The sequence below is a fragment of the Macaca mulatta genome, chromosome 13 (genome assembly GCF_049350105.2).
Source record: "Macaca mulatta isolate MMU2019108-1 chromosome 13, T2T-MMU8v2.0, whole genome shotgun sequence".
NCBI lineage: Eukaryota > Metazoa > Chordata > Mammalia > Primates > Cercopithecidae > Macaca > Macaca mulatta.
This window is the reverse complement of record NC_133418.1, coordinates 8,378,485-8,383,870: the sequence shown is the minus strand read 5'-3', so window position 1 is coordinate 8,383,870 and position 5,386 is coordinate 8,378,485. Positions and strand designations below refer to the sequence as shown.

At 41.7% G+C, this 5,386-nt stretch overlaps 1 long non-coding RNA gene across 1 annotated transcript; it reads left to right on the top strand.

The window, feature by feature from the left end:
* The first annotated feature begins 2,935 nt into the window (after window positions 1-2,935).
* LOC114671869 (uncharacterized) lies at window positions 2,936-4,641 on the top strand. Its single transcript, XR_003721999.2, has 2 exons — window positions 2,936-3,227; window positions 3,439-4,641. It is a non-coding gene; the product is annotated as an uncharacterized LOC114671869 (long non-coding RNA).
* The last annotated feature ends 745 nt before the right edge of the window (window positions 4,642-5,386 follow it).

Sequence of the window (5,386 nt, the reverse complement as noted above, 5' to 3'; positions counted from 1 at the left end):
GTGTTCTGTAACAGAGTGTCCTCACTTATGGAAGATGCATCCCGAAGTATGTAGGGAATCATCATACCTACAACTTTGAGAAGACTCAGCAAAAAATAAATAAAATAACATAAAACTATATATGTTCACAGAGAGAGACAGAGCCTATGTGGCAAAATGTGAACATTTTGTGAATCTACATAAAGGATATATAGGAGTAATTACTGTAGTTTTTCTATAAGTTTGACATTTTTCTAAGTAACAAGCTCACGCCTGTAATCGCAGAACTTTGGGAGGCTGAGGAAGGTGGATCGCCTGAGGTCAGGAGTTCCAGACCAGCCTAGACGGCATGGTGAAACCCTGCCTCTACTAAAAATACAAAAGTTAGTTGGGCATGGTGGCAGGCACCTGTAATCCCAGCTACTCGGAAAGCTGAGGCATGAGAATCACTTGAACTCGGGAGGTGGAGGTTGCAGTGAGCCAAGGTTGCACAATTGCACTCCAGCCTGGGCAACAGAGGGAGACTTCGTCTCAAAAGAAAAGGAAAGCAAAGCAAAGAAAAGAAAAGAAAAGAAAGAAAAGAAAAGCTCTGCCCCAATCACATTACAACCTATTGTCCTGAACACCATCACATTCTCAGACCAGTCCACATTCCACTGTGTTGGAAGGAAGGACAGTGAGGAATCCACAATTTCTGAGTTTTGGTGTCTTCCCAACTACACTCTCCCCCAGCCTGACCTTGGGAATTACTGACACAATTATCATCTCGTTTGTTAACATTTTGTATGTATTGTTATTTCTTTTGGTTTTGAAAATATGTGCCTTTGATTTTATCATTTCCTACCTTATCTTGCAAGTAAGAGGTAAATTAATCTTATGCCTGATATCCTGTGTTTTGGCAATTTGAACTTGAGCTTGCACTTGACTATCCATGCTACTATTCATTTGTGTTTAAGGGTTGTGGGTTGGAAAGTTCATCTGAGGCATTTTAGTGAAACTACAGCACCCCATTATTTGCAGTGTCCCCAAGATAAGGAAGCATGACTTCATCATTTTTAAATGCACAGTTCCCGTAAAGAGTCAGTTGGGTTTTGGAAGAAATGGGCTATTTGATGTGATGGCTCATAATTGTGATGAAGGTTTAGATCACCTATTGGCTCAGGTGCCCCCAGGGGACTCGCTCTGAATGGTCCCCAGACCCTAATCAGATATTGTGCAAATTTTGCTCTTGAAGACTTGGTCTGGGCAAATATTTTTTGAGTAAGATTGCAAAAGCATAGGCAACAAAAGCAACAATAGACAAATGGGGTAACATCAAGCTAAAAATCTTCTGTGCAGCAAAGGAAGCAGTCAAGAGAGTGAAGCAACGATACGTGGAATGGGAGAAAACATTTGCAAACTACCCATCCTGCAAGGGGTTAATCTCCAGACTATGTAAGGAACTGAAACAACTCAATAGCAAAAAACATAATAAAAATAATCAGATTTAAAAGTGAGCAAATGACCTGAAAAGACATTCCTCAAAAGAAGACACACAAGTGGCCAACAGGCATATGAAAAAATGCTCAATGTCACTAATCATCAGGGAAATGCAAATCAAAACCGCAATGAGATATCATCTCACCTCCGTTAAAATGGCTACTATCAAAAGACAAAAAAATAAATGATGCTGGTGAAGATGTGAAGAACGGGGAATGTTTGTGCTCTGTCGATGGATGGAACACACATTGCACACCCACTGTGGGATAACAGTATAAAGGTTCCTCAAAAACCTAAAGATAGAACTACCATGTGATTCAGTAATTCCTCTGCTGGGTAGATATCCAAAGAAAAGGCAATCGGTATGTTGAAGAGATCCCTGCACTTCCACGTTCATTGTAGCACTGTTCACAATAGCCAATATAGGGAATCAACCTGTGTTCATCAATAGGTGAATGAATAAAGGAAATGTGGTATGTATACACAATGGAGTACTATTCAGCCACCAAAAAAGAATGAAATCCTGTCATTTGCAGCAACACAGATGGAACTGGAGGTAATTACGGTAATTGAAATAAGCCAGGCACAGAAAGACAAATATAGCAGGTTGTCACTCATATGTGCAAGCTAGAAAAAGTTGACCTCATGGAGGTAGAGAGTAGAATGATAGTTATTAGGGGCTGGGAAGGGTACAGGGGAGAAGGGGATGAAGAGAGGTTGGTTAATGAATACAAACATAGAGTTAGATAGAAGGAATATGTTCTAGGGTTTGATAGCACAGTAGGGCGACTATAGTTAACAATGATATATTGTATATTTCAAAATAGCTAGAAGAGAAGATTTGGAATGTTCCTGACACAAAGAAGTGATACATGTTTGAGGTCTTGGATATCCCAATTACCCTGAGTTAATATGCATTGTATGCAAGTATCAAAATATTACATGTCCTCCATAAATATGTACAACTACTACATATCAGTTTAAAAATAGATGACAGCCAAGGAAGAAGGGCCTCCAGAGAGCCCAATGGGCCAGGACTGTGTGAGTAAATGAGCTTCCTGAGGTTACCTGAACCTTGGTGTGTCCATCTGTGAGTAGGCCTCTTTCCTGAAGAAAGAATGGAGACTGAAGCGTCTGTGCTGCTCCAGGTGATGCTGATAGAGCCTGGCGGGGCAGCACTGGCCACCCTCCCCTCACTTTCTGCTGTGCACCATGCTGACTCAGCCGCAGGTCTGCAGCCAGGACACTGGGCCCTTGGGAGTCTCTGAGAAGCAGTCATTGGTCTTTCAGCTCATTACGAGCCAATGGCTGGCATGCTTGTCTCGTGGAAATAATTTCTTTATTCCCAATGCTCCAGTTTTCTGATAGCTTAACCACACGGATGGGTGTTCCTTTCTTCTCCTGGACAGACGATGGCATCCTAGCACTTCCTTAGCATACAAAGCACCCGCAGCATCTTCCCTTGTTTGATTGAATCAGACATGCTGGAAGAGTCTGAGATTCAGGGTTTTGCTTCCAGTCCTGGATGAAACAGATGAACACCATAATCCCCGTATTTCCTAAAAGGGAGACATGAAAATCTTGCGTTTATACTAAAAAGTGTTCCCATCTCATTGAAATTCAGGCTTGAACTATCCACCCTGAACACGTCCAGAAGCCCTTCCTCAAATTCTGGAAGCAGTGATCTCGGGAGAGAAGTTTTCCATCTGTCTCCTTATGATGCTAAGCTGTTAGTGCAGTTCATTATTTATGACATCTCCTGCTTTACGGTAAGCCATGATTTTCTTTTTTGCCACGTATTAAGAATTCAGTCGGGTTGGTATAAAAATAGGGTTGTTATCTGCTTCTCCAGACTGACTTTTTGAACAGTATATTTTTGGGGGTAGGGGGGGTGGTTATAATTATTCCCAAACTACTTTCATTCTTATCCAGTACTTAATATTGACTTTGGTTATTCACAATAATGCTGCTTCTTATCAGGTGTGTGTGGCCGGAGTGGCAGTAAGGAGACACGTCTTCCGAGGCCCTGCATGTGTCTGTAGGGCTGGAGGACATTCGCTCCCAGAGGCAGAGATGACATGGGAGAATGTCAGCATATCAAGGCACAGCATCTCACAGTCACAGCAAATCCACAGTCTCCGAAGAGGCAGTTTGTGGCATGTGCTTTTAAAATACAAACGAACAGACACAACAACTGGCATTCCAAACATCTCCTGGTCCTCCAGGGCAGATGGTGCCAAGGCAATGATGTATTCATCAGAGCTGAGCTCCCCAGGCTCACGTGGGGAAGGGAGCTGGGCTTTGGACTCTAACTCCCTCTTTTCCATCAGGGTTCAGCTCCCCCTTTTCAGCCCGGGCCGTCTGCTGGCTAATGCACGGAGGGAATCCTGGTCTACCAGCCTGCAGGGACATAGCTGAGTGCACCGCCCTGGGGCAGGAAGGCAGTCCTGCACACGACAGCCCCAGGAGGGACAGAAGGAGGAAGGCACTGACACCACGGCCCCCTCATTCCCCCAGTCCAGTTGTTATTGTCAACTCTCTTCTTGGTAACCCCTGACCCCTCATGTCCTGCCCACAGAGGCTCAGGGGTGGCGAAATTGCCTCAAAGGATGGTTATTGTAGTGCAACAGAATCAGATGATTTTCCACTCAGCATCTTGTTTGTAGAAATATCCTATTAGACACAGAACGGAAAAGATCCGTATCTTTCACACCATAATTAAAATATCACTTTTCTCAATGAAACATTATCTAGATTATCCCACAGAACAGTGTTGCTTACAACAGTGACTATAAATGTGATGCTGCCAGCTAGAACACTATGGAAAATGTTAGTTACTGCACCATCTCCTGCAGTTGTTCTTTTGATGTGCTGGCTTGGAATAAACAGACTTATCTTTCCTGTCATACAACACTGTCTTTAATTTAATGGAGATGTTATTAAGATAAAATCTCTATTCAATTCCATATTGTACCGTATTAACACACACAATTAGTAATGCTTTATCAGTTATGAAGAAAGATGATGACTGCTTTTAAGCTAAATTACCTTTATCATGGTAGCACATGAAAGAGGTGACAAATATTTATCCGAGTGTATGTTAATTCTTATTTAATTTTAACGCTGTTTTTATCAACCAAATTAACCAATGAATTTTATTAAAGGGAATGTTATTATAGAAAAGAGCTTCCAATACTCCCTTCCATCTGTTTTTATTTATATAATTTTAATGGTTCCTTTTTCTCTTTCATTTCATTTCTAATTAAGAGGAACACGTGGAAAATTGAACATTTGGGCTTAATTTTAACAGAATTTGGAATAATTAGAAGTGTGTTCTTGTTAATGTAAAGATTGTCAGTGTTGGGTTTGCAGGGCTTACGTCTGTGCATTTAAACTCCCTCCCACAAGGCGTCTTGCTCAGTACATCTCAAGGGGTGATGGGGGCATCGTAACATGGAAAAATAATCTCACCTGGGTGATTTTACACTTAGAAAAGCCAAGCAATTCCTTTTTACAGTTTTAGAAATGCACTAATTTTTAGTACAAAGAGGTAGAATGTGAGAGCAAGACGCATCTTACAATTCAGGTTGGAGCACTCTCCTCAGCAATATATAAATCTTGCTTCCCTTGGCCCCGGAATCACCAGGAACTTGCAATGTGTGATTCTAATTGTGAACGGCACGTACAGATGGGAGAGACTGAAATCAAGGAAAGCTCTCCTCCTTGGACCGTGACTTTTTTTGACTTAAACTTTCTTGACCTTTTTTTCTCCCAAGGTGAGACGTCAAGTATAGTAGCAATGTCATTAGGAATGAATGTACCCTCAGGTAACAATCTGCAATCAGAAGGGACATACTTATTCTATCTTAGGGCATGTTCAAATTTGAATTACGCTAGTTTTGTCTTTTTGTTTTTGAGACAGTGTCTC